Source organism: Cynocephalus volans, chromosome 1 (assembly GCF_027409185.1).
Source record: "Cynocephalus volans isolate mCynVol1 chromosome 1, mCynVol1.pri, whole genome shotgun sequence".
NCBI lineage: Eukaryota > Metazoa > Chordata > Mammalia > Dermoptera > Cynocephalidae > Cynocephalus > Cynocephalus volans.
In genome coordinates, this window is record NC_084460.1 from 177,461,368 (window position 1) to 177,484,138 (window position 22,771).

The 22,771-nt window shown below is 34.2% G+C and overlaps 5 pseudogenes; all 5 read right to left on the reverse strand.

Moving 5' to 3' along the window:
* Positions 1–4,004: 4,004 nt before the first annotated feature.
* Positions 4,005–4,288, reverse strand: LOC134372665 (keratin-associated protein 19-5-like; annotated as a pseudogene).
* A 4,269-nt stretch (positions 4,289–8,557) lies between these two features.
* Positions 8,558–8,841, reverse strand: LOC134372635 (keratin-associated protein 19-5-like; annotated as a pseudogene).
* A 4,281-nt stretch (positions 8,842–13,122) lies between these two features.
* On the reverse strand, positions 13,123–13,406 carry LOC134372655 (keratin-associated protein 19-5-like; annotated as a pseudogene).
* A 4,284-nt stretch (positions 13,407–17,690) lies between these two features.
* Positions 17,691–17,974, reverse strand: LOC134372676 (keratin-associated protein 19-5-like; annotated as a pseudogene).
* Positions 17,975–22,257: 4,283 nt separating this feature from the next.
* On the reverse strand, positions 22,258–22,541 carry LOC134372645 (keratin-associated protein 19-5-like; annotated as a pseudogene).
* Positions 22,542–22,771: the final 230 nt, after the last annotated feature.

Consider the following 22,771-nt stretch of genomic DNA (forward strand, 5'->3'; position numbering starts at 1 on the left):
GTAATGAGAAGAAATTGCTGTATATTCAAATTCTGGACATACCAGACCCCAAATAGAATTCTTCCTAGCTAGGCATATTGCATCAATCATGTTTAATAGTGCCGTGGTTCCTCAATTAAGTATTACTTCATCCTCAGTATTGCTTGGATTGATAGGCTTCACTTACAAACTAAATTTAAAAATGGGTCCAATTTAAACCTCTACGATCGCACATATTCTTTTAAAGACATTTATTTCTCAGTCTAAAAAGTGAATTACCTATTTCCTTTGAATATGACAAAATAAAAATCTGGAAGCCAGGAGGTATCAACTCAACTGTTATGAAGACCAGTAAAGAACTCTAGAAAACAAAAAAAGGACTATTCTTTAATTTTAGAGCGTTGACTATCATAACTACTATTTTGTTTTGCATACTACTTTGAAATTTTTTTAAGAAAATCATTTTTTATAATTGATTCAATATTGATACATAATTATGAATTAACATGCATAGTTTACATTAGAGTTCGCTCTTTGTGTTGTACAGTTCTATGGGATTAGACAAATTTATAAAGTCATATAATAACTATCACAGTATCATACGGAAAACGTATACTGCCGTAAAAATCCCCTGTACTCCATCTACTCCTTCCCCATTTTTCCCAAACTCCTGGAAAATACTAATCTTTTTTTTTTTTTTTTGTCTACATATAGTTTTCCTCCTCCGGAATGTCACATACTCAGAATCACACAGTATTGTGGACTTTCAACACTGAATTCTTTCATCTAGCAATATGCTTTTAAAGATTCCTTTCTTCATAGCTCATTTCTTTTTATCACTGTATACTGTCTTATTGTGTAGATGTACCACAGTTTGTTTATCCATTTACCTATTGAAGGACATATTGGTTACTTCCAAGTTTTGGCAATTATGAATAAAACTATAAACCTTTGTGTTTAGGTTTTCGTGTGGACATTATTTCATCTCATTTGGATAAATACTGAGGAGTGCAATTGCTGAATTGTATGGCTTGGTAAGAAACTGCCAGATTGTCTTCCAAGGTTACTATACCATTTTGCATTCCCATCAGCAATGAGTGAGAGTCCTTTTGCTCCACCAGCATTAGTCGTTGTCAGTATTTTAAATTTAGGCCATTCTAATAGCTATTTTAAAATCTTTTTAAAATTCTACCCAGCCTCTGCGCTCCCATTAGCCATAAGGCTACGGTGGGCTAGATGGCATTGTGAAATTTGTAAAAGGTATTTTTGCATGTTTCATTCAATTTAAAGTTTCGTTCAATCTGAACTTAATTGCTTCCTGTTCATTCCTCTTATAGGTTCGATTTCACCACGACAGTTTGCCTTTGCGTTCTCTTCGCCGATTCTATGATTGTGTTGTTTTTTGTTTTGTTTTGTTTTGTTTTGTTTTTTTCTTCTTCTTCTCAGGAAATATCATTCTAGTCTACAAAGCTGTTACATGTTTAGGAAGGTATTAGATGTTAAACGTTAATTCAAATCCATGGGCTTTATGAAATTTAGTAAGATATCTTTAATATTCGAAATATCTTCAGAATCTCCAAAATGTAGGTATAATATTAAAAGACAAGGGGTGTAAAAACGATGCCCGAGGGCAAAATTTCCTCAGCTGACCCTAAGAAGTTAGTCACAGCCAGAGCTGTAGTTAAATTTCTTCGATTATACCCTTAACTTTAACCTTGAGCCTTTAAGTTCTTATTAACTTGACATGACCTCAAATACAGTGGTCATTTGTTGTTGTTGTTGTTGCTTAGGCTTATAAGTAATTTTTGAACGGTGCATTTTTACAGATGGATTTGTTTATCTATCTGCAATAACTACCTTGTAGTAGTAACACAGTAAATAACTGCTGAATGGATGAATGAATTCTGAAGTACTTAAAGGTAAGCATCATGCCTCTCACAGGCACGAGTAATTCTCTGACTGCATCTGAACAAAAAAAGGATTTAAAGGAGGAATGAGTTCCTTAAATGGCTCCTGAATTTAGAGCTTGAATGGCTTCTAAATTTAGAAGAACATATAATCTTCATTTCATTGCATTTTCACTAGTTCCTTTCTTTGAAGTGTAATGTATACTGTAATGAATAATACCATAATATAAATTTAAATATAAGATGGGTGAATTTTTATATCTATGTGTACACTGCCTACTCTGAGCATACCCTAGTCCCCAAAATGTTTCTATTGCCCCTTTTTGGTCAGATAACTCCCTAGAGATAACTATTCTTCTAGCTTTTAATAATGGCTTCATTAGATCTTGTCAATAGTTTTCCAAACAGTTTTTAAATTTACAGTCCCACCAGCAATGTTGCAGTTGTTCCACATATTTGACCAAGCTTCTCATTTTCAGACTATTTAATGTTTATCCTGTGGGAATGTGGAAGTGTCTGAGTAGTGTTTAATTTGTTTTTTACCTGATGAGTAATGATATTGGGAAGAATTTTATATGCTTATTGACCATTTCCATATCCCTTTTTTTCTTTTTCTTTTGAAGTGACTGCTCAAGTATTTTGACCATTTTTAAGTGGGTTCGTAATATTTATCATTGACGTGTAGAAGTTCTTTACATACAAGGGGTCTTCAAAAAGTTCATGGAAAGATTTGTATTATCTTTCCATTCTATTTTTCCATGAACTTTTTGAAGTACTCTTGTACTCGAGGTGTTTTGAAAATATTTTCTTCCAGTTTGTGTTTTTTTCTCACTTAAAAATGGTGTCTATATGTGAACAGAATTTCTACATATAATGAGATCCAATTTATTAATATTTTTCTTATATGTTTAATGCTTTTTTCCCCCCCTAATTAATAAACTTTTGACTAACTCACATCTTAATCTTGATGTCTGGTCTCTGCAGAACTTTTTTGTTTTTTGTTTGTTTGTTTGTTTTCTATAGTGCATCTTATACTAAAAAGCAGTTATTTATGTGAATATTTAAATCTCATTAAGTCAACTGGAAGCCATAAAATCACAAATAGATCAAACAGGTTTCAGGTTGTCACATTCTGCCTGTTTAACTCTGCCAAATATTTATTAGTTTGGGGGCTAATAATCCTGTTGTGATGTTTTATCCATAAGGTAAGCAAAGTTTTCCCCCGAAACTAAAGTTATTATGGAGTATTTCCCTTAAAATCCTGTAAAGATCCATGAAAGCAATAAATTAATTTCTAATAATATAATAACGTTGTTCTACATTGTGCTAAAAGTGTCAAACATTTTCTCCAAGAGTTATATTGATGATTATTCTTATTCATAGCTATAGAGAGCCTTTACTCATGACGTGAAGAACTATTAACTATCAAGAAAACAGAATAGCTATTGCTATGTTCTGTCAAACTAAGAAGTGTAGTCCTCCAGTGAAATCACTGAGCTATTGCCACTCTGGTCTAGTCAATGTAACACTAACGTACTGTCACTAGATGAATTAAAAGGGTAGGACTTTCCAGTTGGCTGAATTAATCTATTCTTATGTTTAGTAAACAAAACTGAGTCTTTCTAATCCATCTTCATATATTTAGTACCATTTGAATTTACCATTGTTTACCAGTAATTTTTATTAAGATCCAGATAAACTAAAAATAATAGGTTCAAGGTTCATGAGAACCAAAGGTCTTAAATAAAAACAAGTGTTTAATTTAGGAAGTGGACTATTGCTCACAAATTCAGCTGTAATAATTGCACGAACATATGAACAGAATTTCAAGACTATTTATTTGCAGGCTCTCAAGAAGAGAAATACGCAATGAAAAGGAGAGTCACCATTTCAACGAATGAATGAATGAATGAATGAATGAATAAATGCCATGTATGCCATTTCAAATCCGGATAATTTATTACAAAGGGAATTGAGAAATTCCACAGTTACAAAAGTACACATAGGGAACTTCAGGAGACATGAAGCAGATAATTATTATAAGGCGATAAACATTCTTTAAAAATTAGATTCTAAATGCTCTTGATCTTGTCTCAGTCCATAGTAACCTTGCCCGATTCAATATTTGGTTAATGTGGGTAATCTTCTAATGGCCTCTGATGTTGGGTTCTCAGGGCAGGATTTCAGTAGAAGCCATAGGATGAGTATCCTCCATAGCAAGATGGGCGACAGCAGCCATATCTAAAGCCTCCGTAGCCAGAGCCGTATCCATAGCCTCCACAGCCACAACCGTAGCCCAGTCTACGGAAGCTGCCACATCCACAGCCATAGCCGTAGCCCAGGCCACCGAAGCCTCCATAGCCATAGCCCAGGCCTCCATAGTAGCTGCTGTAGTAGGTCATGCTGTCAGTGGGGTGAGTTAGGTTTGCTGTTCAAGGCAAGATCCTGTGTGTGAATGTCAGCATGTGCAGAGGGATGCTTATATACCGTGGTCAGAGCTGTGATAAATCATGTGTATACCCTTCTTTTGCATCACTTGTTTCATTACAGTTACGTAACATGATTCATCAATTCATTGTCTGCTGACACAGGGAGAGGGGGTTACATTCATTAAATTGTTGGAGCTTGCTTTGTTGCCTAGTTAGGGTGGCCCTAAAAGTTATTGCATGACGTAATGAGAAGAAATTGCTGTATATTCAAATTCTGGACATACCAGACCCCAAATAGAATTCTTCCTAGCTAGGCATATTGCATCAATCATGTTTAATAGTGCCGTGGTTCCTCAATTAAGTATTACTTCATCCTCAGTATTGCTTGGATTGATAGGCTTCACTTACAAACTAAATTTAAAAATGGGTCCAATTTAAACCTCTACGATCGCACATATTCTTTTAAAGACATTTATTTCTCAGTCTAAAAAGTGAATTACCTATTTCCTTTAAATATGACAAAATAAAAATCTGGAAGCCAGGAGGTATCAACTCAACTGTTATGAAGACCAGTAAAGAACTCTAGAAAACAAAAAAAGGACTATTCTTTAATTTTAGAGCGTTGACTATCATAACTACTATTTTGTTTTGCATACTACTTTGAAATTTTTTTAAGAAAATCATTTTTTATAATTGATGAGTCAATATTGATACATAATTATGAATTAACATGCATAGTTTACATTAGAGTTCGCTCTTTGTGTTGTACAGTTCTATGGGATTAGACAAATTTATAAAGTCATATAATCACTTTCACAGTATCATACAGAAAACGTATACTGCCGTAAAAATCCCCTGTGTTCCATCTACTCTTTCCCCATTTTTCCCAAACTCCTGGAAAATACTAATCTTTTTTTTTTTTTTTTTGTCTACATATAGTTTTCCTCCTCCGGAATGTCACATACTCAGAATCACACAGTATTGTGGACTTTCAACACTGAATTCTTTCATCTAGCAATATGCTTTTAAAGATTCCTTTCTTCATAGCTCATTTCTTTTTATCACTGTATACTGTCTTATTGTGTAGATGTACCACAGTTTGTTTATCCATTTACCTATTGAAGGACATATTGGTTACTTCCAAGTTTTGGCAATTATGAATAAAACTATAAACCTTTGTGTTTAGGTTTTCGTGTGGACATTATTTCATCTCATTTGGATAAATACTGAGGAGTGCAATTGCTGAATTGTATGGCTTGGTAAGAAACTGCCAGATTGTCTTCCAAGGTTACTATACCATTTTGCATTCCCATCAGCAATGAGTGAGAGTCCTTTTGCTCCACCAGCATTAGTCGTCGTCAGTATTTTAAATTTAGGCCATTCTAATAGCTATTTTAAAATCTTTTTAAAATTCTACCCAGCCTCTGCGCTCCCATTAGCCATAAGGCTACGGTGGGCTAGATGGCATTGTGAAATTTGTAAAAGGTATTTTTGCATGTTTCATTCAATTTAAAGTTTCGTTCAATCTGAACTTAATTGCTTCCTGTTCATTCCTCTTATAGGTTCGATTTCACCACGACAGTTTGCCTTTGCGTTCTCTTCGCCGATTCTATGATTGTGTTGTTTTTTGTTTTGTTTTGTTTTGTTTTTTTCTTCTTCTTCTCAGGAAATATCATTCTAGTCTACAAAGCTGTTACATGTTTAGGAAGGTATTAGATGTTAAACGTTAATTCAAATCCATGGGCTTTATGAAATTTAGTAAGATATCTTTAATATTCGAAATATCTTCAGAATCTCCAAAATGTAGGTATAATATTAAAAGACAAGGGGTGTAAAAACGATGCCCGAGGGCAAAATTTCCTCAGCTGACCCTAAGAAGTTAGTCACAGCCAGAGCTGTAGTTAAATTTCTTCGATTATACCCTTAACTTTAACCTTGAGCCTTTAAGTTCTTATTAACTTGACATGACCTCAAATACAGTGGTCATTTGTTGTTGTTGTTGTTTAGGCTTATAAGTAATTTTTGAACGGTGCATTTTTACAGATGGATTTGTTTATCTATCTGCAATAACTACCTTGTAGTAGTAACACAGTAAATAACTGCTGAATGGATGAATGAATTCTGAAGTACTTAAAGGTAAGCATCATGCCTCTCACAGGCACGAGTAATTCTCTGACTGCATCTGAACAAAAAAAGGATTTAAAGGAGGAATGAGTTCCTTAAATGGCTCCTGAATTTAGAGCTTGAATGGCTTCTAAATTTAGAAGAACATATAATCTTCATTTCATTGCATTTTCACTAGTTCCTTTCTTTGAAGTGTAATGTATACTGTAATGAATAATACCATAATATAAATTTAAATATAAGATGGGTGAATTTTTATATCTATGTGTACACTGCCTACTCTGAGCATACCCTAGTCCCCAAAATGTTTCTATTGCCCCTTTTTGGTCAGATAACTCCCTAGAGATAACTATTCTTCTAGCTTTTAATAATGGCTTCATTAGATCTTGTCAATAGTTTTCCAAACAGTTTTTAAATTTACAGTCCCACCAGCAATGTTGCAGTTGTTCCACATATTTGACCAAGCTTCTCATTTTCAGACTATTTAATGTTTATCCTGTGGGAATGTGGAAGTGTCTGAGTAGTGTTTAATTTGTTTTTTACCTGATGAGTAATGATATTGGGAAGAATTTTATATGCTTATTGACCATTTCCATATCCCTTTTTTTCTTTTTCTTTTGAAGTGACTGCTCAAGTATTTTGACCATTTTTAAGTGGGTTCGTAATATTTATCATTGACGTGTAGAAGTTCTTTACATACAAGGGGTCTTCAAAAAGTTCATGGAAAGATTTGTATTACCTTTCCATTCTATTTTTCCATGAACTTTTTGAAGTACTCTTGTACTCGAGGTGTTTTGAAAATATTTTCTTCCAGTTTGTGTTTTTTTCTCACTTAAAAATGGTGTCTATATGTGAACAGAATTTCTACATATAATGAGATCCAATTTATTAATATTTTTCTTATATGTTTAATGCTTTTTTTCCCCCCTAATTAATAAACTTTTGACTAACTCACATCTTAATCTTGATGTCTGGTCTCTGCAGAACTTTTTTGTTTTTTGTTTGTTTGTTTGTTTTCTATAGTGCATCTTATACTAAAAAGCAGTTATTTATGTGAATATTTAAATCTCATTAAGTCAACTGGAAGCCATAAAATCACAAATAGATCAAACAGGTTTCAGGTTGTCACATTCTGCCTGTTTAACTCTGCCAAATATTTATTAGTTTGGGGGCTAATAATCCTGTTGTGATGTTTTATCCATAAGGTAAGCAAAGTTTTCCCCCGAAACTAAAGTTATTATGGAGTATTTCCCTTAAAATCCTGTAAAGATCCATGAAAGCAATAAATTAATTTCTAATAATATAATAACGTTGTTCTACATTGTGCTAAAAGTGTCAAACATTTTCTCCAAGAGTTATATTGATGATTATTCTTATTCATAGCTATAGAGAGCCTTTACTCATGACGTGAAGAACTATTAACTATCAAGAAAACAGAATAGCTATTGCTATGTTCTGTCAAACTAAGAAGTGTAGTCCTCCAGTGAAATCACTGAGCTATTGCCACTCTGGTCTAGTCAATGTAACACTAACGTACTGTCACTAGATGAATTAAAAGGGTAGGACTTTCCAGTTGGCTGAATTAATCTATTCTTATGTTTAGTAAACAAAACTGAGTCTTTCTAATCCATCTTCATATATTTAGTACCATTTGAATTTACCATTGTTTACCAGTAATTTTTATTAAGATCCAGATAAACTAAAAATAATAGGTTCAAGGTTCATGAGAACCAAAGGTCTTAAATAAAAACAAGTGTTTAATTTAGGAAGTGGACTATTGCTCACAAATTCAGCTGTAATAATTGCACGAACATATGAACAGAATTTCAAGACTATTTATTTGCAGGCTCTCAAGAAGAGAAATACGCAATGAAAAGGAGAGTCACCATTTCAACGAATGAATGAATGAATGAATGAATAAATAAATGCCATGTATGCCATTTCAAATCCGGATAATTTATTACAAAGGGAATTGAGAAATTCCACAGTTACAAAAGTACACATAGGGAACTTCAGGAGACATGAAGCAGATAATTATTATAAGGCGATAAACATTCTTTAAAAATTGGATTCTAAATGCTCTTGATCTTGTCTCAGTCCATAGTAACCTTGCCCGATTCAATATTTGGTTAATGTGGGTAATCTTCTAATGGCCTCTGATGTTGGGTTCTCAGGGCAGGATTTCAGTAGAAGCCATAGGATGAGTATCCTCCATAGCAAGATGGGCGACAGCAGCCATATCTAAAGCCTCCGTAGCCAGAGCCGTATCCATAGCCTCCACAGCCACAACCGTAGCCCAGTCTACGGAAGCTGCCACATCCACAGCCATAGCCGTAGCCCAGGCCACCGAAGCCTCCATAGCCATAGCCCAGGCCTCCATAGTAGCTGCTGTAGTAGGTCATGCTGTCAGTGGGGTGAGTTAGGTTTGCTGTTCAAGGCAAGATCCTGTGTGTGAATGTCAGCATGTGCAGAGGGATGCTTATATACCGTGGTCAGAGCTGTGATAAATCATGTGTATACCCTTCTTTTGCATCACTTGTTTCATTACAGTTACGTAACATGATTCATCAATTCATTGTCTGCTGACACAGGGAGAGGGGGTTACATTCATTAAATTGTTGGAGCTTGCTTTGTTGCCTAGTTAGGGTGGCCCTAAAAGTTATTGCATGACGTAATGAGAAGAAATTGCTGTATATTCAAATTCTGGACATACCAGACCCCAAATAGAATTCTTCCTAGCTAGGCATATTGCATCAATCATGTTTAATAGTGCCGTGGTTCCTCAATTAAGTATTACTTCATCCTCAGTATTGCTTGGATTGATAGGCTTCACTTACAAACTAAATTTAAAAATGGGTCCAATTTAAACCTCTACGATCGCACATATTCTTTTAAAGACATTTATTTCTCAGTCTAAAAAGTGAATTACCTATTTCCTTTAAATATGACAAAATAAAAATCTGGAAGCCAGGAGGTATCAACTCAACTGTTATGAAGACCAGTAAAGAACTCTAGAAAACAAAAAAAGGACTATTCTTTAATTTTAGAGCGTTGACTATCATAACTACTATTTTGTTTTGCATACTACTTTGAAATTTTTTTAAGAAAATCATTTTTTATAATTGATGAGTCAATATTGATACATAATTATGAATTAACATGCATAGTTTACATTAGAGTTCGCTCTTTGTGTTGTACAGTTCTATGGGATTAGACAAATTTATAAAGTCATATAATCACTTTCACAGTATCATACAGAAAACGTATACTGCCGTAAAAATCCCCTGTGTTCCATCTACTCTTTCCCCATTTTTCCCAAACTCCTGGAAAATACTAATCTTTTTTTTTTTTTTTTTGTCTACATATAGTTTTCCTCCTCCGGAATGTCACATACTCAGAATCACACAGTATTGTGGACTTTCAACACTGAATTCTTTCATCTAGCAATATGCTTTTAAAGATTCCTTTCTTCATAGCTCATTTCTTTTTATCACTGTATACTGTCTTATTGTGTAGATGTACCACAGTTTGTTTATCCATTTACCTATTGAAGGACATATTGGTTACTTCCAAGTTTTGGCAATTATGAATAAAACTATAAACCTTTGTGTTTAGGTTTTCGTGTGGACATTATTTCATCTCATTTGGATAAATACTGAGGAGTGCAATTGCTGAATTGTATGGCTTGGTAAGAAACTGCCAGATTGTCTTCCAAGGTTACTATACCATTTTGCATTCCCATCAGCAATGAGTGAGAGTCCTTTTGCTCCACCAGCATTAGTCGTCGTCAGTATTTTAAATTTAGGCCATTCTAATAGCTATTTTAAAATCTTTTTAAAATTCTACCCAGCCTCTGCGCTCCCATTAGCCATAAGGCTACGGTGGGCTAGATGGCATTGTGAAATTTGTAAAAGGTATTTTTGCATGTTTCATTCAATTTAAAGTTTCGTTCAATCTGAACTTAATTGCTTCCTGTTCATTCCTCTTATAGGTTCGATTTCACCACGACAGTTTGCCTTTGCGTTCTCTTCGCCGATTCTATGATTGTGTTGTTTTTTGTTTTGTTTTGTTTTGTTTTTTTCTTCTTCTTCTCAGGAAATATCATTCTAGTCTACAAAGCTGTTACATGTTTAGGAAGGTATTAGATGTTAAACGTTAATTCAAATCCATGGGCTTTATGAAATTTAGTAAGATATCTTTAATATTCGAAATATCTTCAGAATCTCCAAAATGTAGGTATAATATTAAAAGACAAGGGGTGTAAAAACGATGCCCGAGGGCAAAATTTCCTCAGCTGACCCTAAGAAGTTAGTCACAGCCAGAGCTGTAGTTAAATTTCTTCGATTATACCCTTAACTTTAACCTTGAGCCTTTAAGTTCTTATTAACTTGACATGACCTCAAATACAGTGGTCATTTGTTGTTGTTGTTGTTTAGGCTTATAAGTAATTTTTGAACGGTGCATTTTTACAGATGGATTTGTTTATCTATCTGCAATAACTACCTTGTAGTAGTAACACAGTAAATAACTGCTGAATGGATGAATGAATTCTGAAGTACTTAAAGGTAAGCATCATGCCTCTCACAGGCACGAGTAATTCTCTGACTGCATCTGAACAAAAAAAGGATTTAAAGGAGGAATGAGTTCCTTAAATGGCTCCTGAATTTAGAGCTTGAATGGCTTCTAAATTTAGAAGAACATATAATCTTCATTTCATTGCATTTTCACTAGTTCCTTTCTTTGAAGTGTAATGTATACTGTAATGAATAATACCATAATATAAATTTAAATATAAGATGGGTGAATTTTTATATCTATGTGTACACTGCCTACTCTGAGCATACCCTAGTCCCCAAAATGTTTCTATTGCCCCTTTTTGGTCAGATAACTCCCTAGAGATAACTATTCTTCTAGCTTTTAATAATGGCTTCATTAGATCTTGTCAATAGTTTTCCAAACAGTTTTTAAATTTACAGTCCCACCAGCAATGTTGCAGTTGTTCCACATATTTGACCAAGCTTCTCATTTTCAGACTATTTAATGTTTATCCTGTGGGAATGTGGAAGTGTCTGAGTAGTGTTTAATTTGTTTTTTACCTGATGAGTAATGATATTGGGAAGAATTTTATATGCTTATTGACCATTTCCATATCCCTTTTTTTCTTTTTCTTTTGAAGTGACTGCTCAAGTATTTTGACCATTTTTAAGTGGGTTCGTAATATTTATCATTGACGTGTAGAAGTTCTTTACATACAAGGGGTCTTCAAAAAGTTCATGGAAAGATTTGTATTACCTTTCCATTCTATTTTTCCATGAACTTTTTGAAGTACTCTTGTACTCGAGGTGTTTTGAAAATATTTTCTTCCAGTTTGTGTTTTTTTCTCACTTAAAAATGGTGTCTATATGTGAACAGAATTTCTACATATAATGAGATCCAATTTATTAATATTTTTCTTATATGTTTAATGCTTTTTTTCCCCCCTAATTAATAAACTTTTGACTAACTCACATCTTAATCTTGATGTCTGGTCTCTGCAGAACTTTTTTGTTTTTTGTTTGTTTGTTTGTTTGTTTGTTTGTTTTCTATAGTGCATCTTATACTAAAAAGCAGTTATTTATGTGAATATTTAAATCTCATTAAGTCAACTGGAAGCCATAAAATCACAAATAGATCAAACAGGTTTCAGGTTGTCACATTCTGCCTGTTTAACTCTGCCAAATATTTATTAGTTTGGGGGCTAATAATCCTGTTGTGATGTTTTATCCATAAGGTAAGCAAAGTTTTCCCCCGAAACTAAAGTTATTATGGAGTATTTCCCTTAAAATCCTGTAAAGATCCATGAAAGCAATAAATTAATTTCTAATAATATAATAACGTTGTTCTACATTGTGCTAAAAGTGTCAAACATTTTCTCCAAGAGTTATATTGATGATTATTCTTATTCATAGCTATAGAGAGCCTTTACTCATGACGTGAAGAACTATTAACTATCAAGAAAACAGAATAGCTATTGCTATGTTCTGTCAAACTAAGAAGTGTAGTCCTCCAGTGAAATCACTGAGCTATTGCCACTCTGGTCTAGTCAATGTAACACTAACGTACTGTCACTAGATGAATTAAAAGGGTAGGACTTTCCAGTTGGCTGAATTAATCTATTCTTATGTTTAGTAAACAAAACTGAGTCTTTCTAATCCATCTTCATATATTTAGTACCATTTGAATTTACCATTGTTTACCAGTAATTTTTATTAAGATCCAGATAAACTAAAAATAATAGGTTCAAGGTTCATGAGAACCAAAGGTCTTAAATAAAAACAAGTGTTTAATTTAGGAAGTGGACTATTGCTCACAAATTCAGCTGTAATAATTGCACGAACATATGAACAGAATTTCAAGACTATTTATTTGCAGGCTCTCAAGAAGAGAAATACGCAATGAAAAGGAGAGTCACCATTTCAACGAATGAATGAATGAATGAATGAATAAATAAATGCCATGTATGCCATTTCAAATCCGGATAATTTATTACAAAGGGAATTGAGAAATTCCACAGTTACAAAAGTACACATAGGGAACTTCAGGAGACATGAAGCAGATAATTATTATAAGGCGATAAACATTCTTTAAAAATTGGATTCTAAATGCTCTTGATCTTGTCTCAGTCCATAGTAACCTTGCCCGATTCAATATTTGGTTAATGTGGGTAATCTTCTAATGGCCTCTGATGTTGGGTTCTCAGGGCAGGATTTCAGTAGAAGCCATAGGATGAGTATCCTCCATAGCAAGATGGGCGACAGCAGCCATATCTAAAGCCTCCGTAGCCAGAGCCGTATCCATAGCCTCCACAGCCACAACCGTAGCCCAGTCTACGGAAGCTGCCACATCCACAGCCATAGCCGTAGCCCAGGCCACCGAAGCCTCCATAGCCATAGCCCAGGCCTCCATAGTAGCTGCTGTAGTAGGTCATGCTGTCAGTGGGGTGAGTTAGGTTTGCTGTTCAAGGCAAGATCCTGTGTGTGAATGTCAGCATGTGCAGAGGGATGCTTATATACCGTGGTCAGAGCTGTGATAAATCATGTGTATACCCTTCTTTTGCATCACTTGTTTCATTACAGTTACGTAACATGATTCATCAATTCATTGTCTGCTGACACAGGGAGAGGGGGTTACATTCATTAAATTGTTGGAGCTTGCTTTGTTGCCTAGTTAGGGTGGCCCTAAAAGGTATTGCATGACGTAATGAGAAGAAATTGCTGTATATTCAAATTCTGGACATACCAGACCCCAAATAGAATTCTTCCTAGCTAGGCATATTGCATCAATCATGTTTAATAGTGCCGTGGTTCCTCAATTAAGTATTACTTCATCCTCAGTATTGCTTGGATTGATAGGCTTCACTTACAAACTAAATTTAAAAATGGGTCCAATTTAAACCTCTACGATCGCACATATTCTTTTAAAGACATTTATTTCTCAGTCTAAAAAGTGAATTACCTATTTCCTTTGAATATGACAAAATAAAAATCTGGAAGCCAGGAGGTATCAACTCAACTGTTATGAAGACCAGTAAAGAACTCTAGAAAACAAAAAAAGGACTATTCTTTAATTTTAGAGCGTTGACTATCATAACTACTATTTTGTTTTGCATACTACTTTGAAATTTTTTTAAGAAAATCATTTTTTATAATTGATGAGTCAATATTGATACATAATTATGAATTAACATGCATAGTTTACATTAGAGTTCGCTCTTTGTGTTGTACAGTTCTATGGGATTAGACAAATTTATAAAGTCATATAATCACTTTCACAGTATCATACGGAAAACGTATACTGCCGTAAAAATCCCCTGTGTTCCATCTACTCTTTCCCCATTTTTCCCAAACTCCTGGAAAATACTAATCTTTTTTTTTTTTTTTTTTTTGTCTACATATAGTTTTCCTCCTCCGGAATGTCACATACTCAGAATCACACAGTATTGTGGACTTTCAACACTGAATTCTTTCATCTAGCAATATGCTTTTAAAGATTCCTTTCTTCATAGCTCATTTCTTTTTATCACTGTATACTGTCTTATTGTGTAGATGTACCACAGTTTGTTTATCCATTTACCTATTGAAGGACATATTGGTTACTTCCAAGTTTTGGCAATTATGAATAAAACTATAAACCTTTGTGTTTAGGTTTTCGTGTGGACATTATTTCATCTCATTTGGATAAATACTGAGGAGTGCAATTGCTGAATTGTATGGCTTGGTAAGAAACTGCCAGATTGTCTTCCAAGGTTACTATACCATTTTGCATTCCCATCAGCAATGAGTGAGAGTCCTTTTGCTCCACCAGCATTAGTCGTCGTCAGTATTTTAAATTTAGGCCATTCTAATAGCTATTTTAAAATCTTTTTAAAATTCTACCCAGCCTCTGCGCTCCCATTAGCCATAAGGCTACGGTGGGCTAGATGGCATTGTGAAATTTGTAAAAGGTATTTTTGCATGTTTCATTCAATTTAAAGTTTCGTTCAATCTGAACTTAATTGCTTCCTGTTCATTCCTCTTATAGGTTCGATTTCACCACGACAGTTTGCCTTTGCGTTCTCTTCGCCGATTCTATGATTGTGTTGTTTTTTGTTTTGTTTTGTTTTGTTTTTTTCTTCTTCTTCTCAGGAAATATCATTCTAGTCTACAAAGCTGTTACATGTTTAGGAAGGTATTAGATGTTAAACGTTAATTCAAATCCATGGGCTTTATGAAATTTAGTAAGATATCTTTAATATTCGAAATATCTTCAGAATCTCCAAAATGTAGGTATAATATTAAAAGACAAGGGGTGTAAAAACGATGCCCGAGGGCAAAATTTCCTCAGCTGACCCTAAGAAGTTAGTCACAGCCAGAGCTGTAGTTAAATTTCTTCGATTATACCCTTAACTTTAACCTTGAGCCTTTAAGTTCTTATTAACTTGACATGACCTCAAATACAGTGGTCATTTGTTGTTGTTGTTGTTTAGGCTTATAAGTAATTTTTGAACGGTGCATTTTTACAGATGGATTTGTTTATCTATCTGCAATAACTACCTTGTAGTAGTAACACAGTAAATAACTGCTGAATGGATGAATGAATTCTGAAGTACTTAAAGGTAAGCATCATGCCTCTCACAGGCACGAGTAATTCTCTGACTGCATCTGAACAAAAAAAGGATTTAAAGGAGGAATGAGTTCCTTAAATGGCTCCTGAATTTAGAGCTTGAATGGCTTCTAAATTTAGAAGAACATATAATCTTCATTTCATTGCATTTTCACTAGTTCCTTTCTTTGAAGTGTAATGTATACTGTAATGAATAATACCATAATATAAATTTAAATATAAGATGGGTGAATTTTTATATCTATGTGTACACTGCCTACTCTGAGCATACCCTAGTCCCCAAAATGTTTCTATTGCCCCTTTTTGGTCAGATAACTCCCTAGAGATAACTATTCTTCTAGCTTTTAATAATGGCTTCATTAGATCTTGTCAATAGTTTTCCAAACAGTTTTTAAATTTACAGTCCCACCAGCAATGTTGCAGTTGTTCCACATATTTGACCAAGCTTCTCATTTTCAGACTATTTAATGTTTATCCTGTGGGAATGTGGAAGTGTCTGAGTAGTGTTTAATTTGTTTTTTACCTGATGAGTAATGATATTGGGAAGAATTTTATATGCTTATTGACCATTTCCATATCCCTTTTTTTCTTTTTCTTTTGAAGTGACTGCTCAAGTATTTTGACCATTTTTAAGTGGGTTCGTAATATTTATCATTGACGTGTAGAAGTTCTTTACATACAAGGGGTCTTCAAAAAGTTCATGGAAAGATTTGTATTACCTTTCCATTCTATTTTTCCATGAACTTTTTGAAGTACTCTTGTACTCGAGGTGTTTTGAAAATATTTTCTTCCAGTTTGTGTTTTTTTCTCACTTAAAAATGGTGTCTATATGTGAACAGAATTTCTACATATAATGAGATCCAATTTATTAATATTTTTCTTATATGTTTAATGCTTTTTTTCCCCCCTAATTAATAAACTTTTGACTAACTCACATCTTAATCTTGATGTCTGGTCTCTGCAGAACTTTTTTGTTTTTTGTTTGTTTGTTTGTTTGTTTGTTTGTTTTCTATAGTGCATCTTATACTAAAAAGCAGTTATTTATGTGAATATTTAAATCTCATTAAGTCAACTGGAAGCCATAAAATCACAAATAGATCAAACAGGTTTCAGGTTGTCACATTCTGCCTGTTTAACTCTGCCAAATATTTATTAGTTTGGGGGCTAATAATCCTGTTGTGATGTTTTATCCATAAGGTAAGCAAAGTTTTCCCCCGAAACTAAAGTTATTATGGAGTATTTCCCTTAAAATCCTGTAAAGATCCATGAAAGCAATAAATTAATTTCTAATAATATAATAACGTTGTTCTACATTGTGCTAAAAGTGTCAAACATTTTCTCCAAGAGTTATATTGATGATTATTCTTATTCATAGCTATAGAGAGCCTTTACTCATGACGTGAAGAACTATTAACTATCAAGAAAACAGAATAGCTATTGCTATGTTCTGTCAAACTAAGAAGTGTAGTCCTCCAGTGAAATCACTGAGCTATTGCCACTCTGGTCTAGTCAATGTAACACTAACGTACTGTCACTAGATGAATTAAAAGGGTAGGACTTTCCAGTTGGCTGAATTAATCTATTCTTATGTTTAGTAAACAAAACTGAGTCTTTCTAATCCATCTTCATATATTTAGTACCATTTGAATTTACCATTGTTTACCAGTAATTTTTATTAAGATCCAGATAAACTAAAAATAATAGGTTCAAGGTTCATGAGAACCAAAGGTCTTAAATAAAAACAAGTGTTTAATTTAGGAAGTGGACTATTGCTCACAAATTCAGCTGTAATAATTGCACGAACATATGAACAGAATTTCAAGACTATTTATTTGCAGGCTCTCAAGAAGAGAAATACGCAATGAAAAGGAGAGTCACCATTTCAACGAATGAATGAATGAATGAATGAATAAATAAATGCCATGTATGCCATTTCAAATCCGGATAATTTATTACAAAGGGAATTGAGAAATTCCACAGTTACAAAAGTACACATAGGGAACTTCAGGAGACATGAAGCAGATAATTATTATAAGGCGATAAACATTCTTTAAAAATTGGATTCTAAATGCTCTTGATCTTGTCTCAGTCCATAGTAACCTTGCCCGATTCAATATTTGGTTAATGTGGGTAATCTTCTAATGGCCTCTGATGTTGGGTTCTCAGGGCAGGATTTCAGTAGAAGCCATAGGATGAGTATCCTCCATAGCAAGATGGGCGACAGCAGCCATATCTAAAGCCTCCGTAGCCAGAGCCGTATCCATAGCCTCCACAGCCACAACCGTAGCCCAGTCTACGGAAGCTGCCACATCCACAGCCATAGCCGTAGCCCAGGCCACCGAAGCCTCCATAGCCATAGCCCAGGCCTCCATAGTAGCTGCTGTAGTAGGTCATGCTGTCAGTGGGGTGAGTTAGGTTTGCTGTTCAAGGCAAGATCCTGTGTGTGAATGTCAGCATGTGCAGAGGGATGCTTATATACCGTGGTCAGAGCTGTGATAAATCATGTGTATACCCTTCTTTTGCATCACTTGTTTCATTACAGTTACGTAACATGATTCATCAATTCATTGTCTGCTGACACAGGGAGAGGGGGTTACATTCATTAAATTGTTGGAGCTTGCTTTGTTGCCTAGTTAGGGTGGCCCTAAAAGGTATTGCATGACGTAATGAGAAGAAATTGCTGTATATTCAAATTCTGGACATACCAGACCCCAAATAGAATTCTTCCTAGCTAGGCATATTGCATCAATCATGTTTAATAGTGCCGTGGTTCCTCAATTAAGTATTACTTCATCCTCAGTATTGCTTGGATTGATAGGCTTCACTTACAAACTAAATTTAAAAATGGGTCCAATTTAAACCTCTACGATCGCACATATTCTTTTAAAGACATTTATTTCTCAGTCTAAAAAGTGAATTACCTATTTCCTTTGAATATGACAAAATAAAAATCTGGAAGCCAGGAGGTATCAACTCAACTGTTATGAAGACCAGTAAAGAACTCTAGAAAACAAAAAAAGGACTATTCTTTAATTTTAGAGCGTTGACTATCATAACTACTATTTTGTTTTGCATACTACTTTGAAATTTTTTTAAGAAAATCATTTTTTATAATTGATGAGTCAATATTGATACATAATTATGAATTAACATGCATAGTTTACATTAGAGTTCGCTCTTTGTGTTGTACAGTTCTATGGGATTAGACAAATTTATAAAGTCATATAATCACTTTCACAGTATCATACGGAAAACGTATACTGCCGTAAAAATCCCCTGTGTTCCATCTACTCTTTCCCCATTTTTCCCAAACTCCTGGAAAATACTAATCTTTTTTTTTTTTTTTTTTTGTCTACATATAGTTTTCCTCCTCCGGAATGTCACATACTCAGAATCACACAGTATTGTGGACTTTCAACACTGAATTCTTTCATCTAGCAATATGCTTTTAAAGATTCCTTTCTTCATAGCTCATTTCTTTTTATCACTGTATACTGTCTTATTGTGTAGATGTACCACAGTTTGTTTATCCATTTACCTATTGAAGGACATATTGGTTACTTCCAAGTTTTGGCAATTATGAATAAAACTATAAACCTTTGTGTTTAGGTTTTCGTGTGGACATTATTTCATCTCATTTGGATAAATACTGAGGAGTGCAATTGCTGAATTGTATGGCTTGGTAAGAAACTGCCAGATTGTCTTCCAAGGTTACTATACCATTTTGCATTCCCATCAGCAATGAGTGAGAGTCCTTTTGCTCCACCAGCATTAGTCGTCGTCAGTATTTTAAATTTAGGCCATTCTAATAGCTATTTTAAAATCTTTTTAAAATTCTACCCAGCCTCTGCGCTCCCATTAGCCATAAGGCTACGGTGGGCTAGATGGCATTGTGAAATTTGTAAAAGGTATTTTTGCATGTTTCATTCAATTTAAAGTTTCGTTCAATCTGAACTTAATTGCTTCCTGTTCATTCCTCTTATAGGTTCGATTTCACCACGACAGTTTGCCTTTGCGTTCTCTTCGCCGATTCTATGATTGTGTTGTTTTTTGTTTTGTTTTGTTTTGTTTTTTTCTTCTTCTTCTCAGGAAATATCATTCTAGTCTACAAAGCTGTTACATGTTTAGGAAGGTATTAGATGTTAAACGTTAATTCAAATCCATGGGCTTTATGAAATTTAGTAAGATATCTTTAATATTCGAAATATCTTCAGAATCTCCAAAATGTAGGTATAATATTAAAAGACAAGGGGTGTAAAAACGATGCCCGAGGGCAAAATTTCCTCAGCTGACCCTAAGAAGTTAGTCACAGCCAGAGCTGTAGTTAAATTTCTTCGATTATACCCTTAACTTTAACCTTGAGCCTTTAAGTTCTTATTAACTTGACATGACCTCAAATACAGTGGTCATTTGTTGTTGTTGTTGTTTAGGCTTATAAGTAATTTTTGAACGGTGCATTTTTACAGATGGATTTGTTTATCTATCTGCAATAACTACCTTGTAGTAGTAACACAGTAAATAACTGCTGAATGGATGAATGAATTCTGAAGTACTTAAAGGTAAGCATCATGCCTCTCACAGGCACGAGTAATTCTCTGACTGCATCTGAACAAAAAAAGGATTTAAAGGAGGAATGAGTTCCTTAAATGGCTCCTGAATTTAGAGCTTGAATGGCTTCTAAATTTAGAAGAACATATAATCTTCATTTCATTGCATTTTCACTAGTTCCTTTCTTTGAAGTGTAATGTATACTGTAATGAATAATACCATAATATAAATTTAAATATAAGATGGGTGAATTTTTATATCTATGTGTACACTGCCTACTCTGAGCATACCCTAGTCCCCAAAATGTTTCTATTGCCCCTTTTTGGTCAGATAACTCCCTAGAGATAACTATTCTTCTAGCTTTTAATAATGGCTTCATTAGATCTTGTCAATAGTTTTCCAAACAGTTTTTAAATTTACAGTCCCACCAGCAATGTTGCAGTTGTTCCACATATTTGACCAAGCTTCTCATTTTCAGACTATTTAATGTTTATCCTGTGGGAATGTGGAAGTGTCTGAGTAGTGTTTAATTTGTTTTTTACCTGATGAGTAATGATATTGGGAAGAATTTTATATGCTTATTGACCATTTCCATATCCCTTTTTTTCTTTTTCTTTTGAAGTGACTGCTCAAGTATTTTGACCATTTTTAAGTGGGTTCGTAATATTTATCATTGACGTGTAGAAGTTCTTTACATACAAGGGGTCTTCAAAAAGTTCATGGAAAGATTTGTATTACCTTTCCATTCTATTTTTCCATGAACTTTTTGAAGTACTCTTGTACTCGAGGTGTTTTGAAAATATTTTCTTCCAGTTTGTGTTTTTTTCTCACTTAAAAATGGTGTCTATATGTGAACAGAATTTCTACATATAATGAGATCCAATTTATTAATATTTTTCTTATATGTTTAATGCTTTTTTTCCCCCCTAATTAATAAACTTTTGACTAACTCACATCTTAATCTTGATGTCTGGTCTCTGCAGAACTTTTTTGTTTTTTGTTTGTTTGTTTGTTTGTTTGTTTGTTTTCTATAGTGCATCTTATACTAAAAAGCAGTTATTTATGTGAATATTTAAATCTCATTAAGTCAACTGGAAGCCATAAAATCACAAATAGATCAAACAGGTTTCAGGTTGTCACATTCTGCCTGTTTAACTCTGCCAAATATTTATTAGTTTGGGGGCTAATAATCCTGTTGTGATGTTTTATCCATAAGGTAAGCAAAGTTTTCCCCCGAAACTAAAGTTATTATGGAGTATTTCCCTTAAAATCCTGTAAAGATCCATGAAAGCAATAAATTAATTTCTAATAATATAATAACGTTGTTCTACATTGTGCTAAAAGTGTCAAACATTTTCTCCAAGAGTTATATTGATGATTATTCTTATTCATAGCTATAGAGAGCCTTTACTCATGACGTGAAGAACTATTAACTATCAAGAAAACAGAATAGCTATTGCTATGTTCTGTCAAACTAAGAAGTGTAGTCCTCCAGTGAAATCACTGAGCTATTGCCACTCTGGTCTAGTCAATGTAACACTAACGTACTGTCACTAGATGAATTAAAAGGGTAGGACTTTCCAGTTGGCTGAATTAATCTATTCTTATGTTTAGTAAACAAAACTGAGTCTTTCTAATCCATCTTCATATATTTAGTACCATTTGAATTTACCATTGTTTACCAGTAATTTTTATTAAGATCCAGATAAACTAAAAATAATAGGTTCAAGGTTCATGAGAACCAAAGGTCTTAAATAAAAACAAGTGTTTAATTTAGGAAGTGGACTATTGCTCACAAATTCAGCTGTAATAATTGCACGAACATATGAACAGAATTTCAAGACTATTTATTTGCAGGCTCTCAAGAAGAGAAATACGCAATGAAAAGGAGAGTCACCATTTCAACGAATGAATGAATGAATGAATGAATAAATAAATGCCATGTATGCCATTTCAAATCCGGATAATTTATTACAAAGGGAATTGAGAAATTCCACAGTTACAAAAGTACACATAGGGAACTTCAGGAGACATGAAGCAGATAATTATTATAAGGCGATAAACATTCTTTAAAAATTAGATTCTAAATGCTCTTGATCTTGTCTCAGTCCATAGTAACCTTGCCCGATTCAATATTTGGTTAATGTGGGTAATCTTCTAATGGCCTCTGATGTTGGGTTCTCAGGGCAGGATTTCAGTAGAAGCCATAGGATGAGTATCCTCCATAGCAAGATGGGCGACAGCAGCCATATCTAAAGCCTCCGTAGCCAGAGCCGTATCCATAGCCTCCACAGCCACAACCGTAGCCCAGTCTACGGAAGCTGCCACATCCACAGCCATAGCCGTAGCCCAGGCCACCGAAGCCTCCATAGCCATAGCCCAGGCCTCCATAGTAGCTGCTGTAGTAGGTCATGCTGTCAGTGGGGTGAGTTAGGTTTGCTGTTCAAGGCAAGATCCTGTGTGTGAATGTCAGCATGTGCAGAGGGATGCTTATATACCGTGGTCAGAGCTGTGATAAATCATGTGTATACCCTTCTTTTGCATCACTTGTTTCATTACAGTTACGTAACATGATTCATCAATTCATTGTCTGCTGACACAGGGAGAGGGGGTTACATTCATTAAATTGTTGGAGCTTGCTTT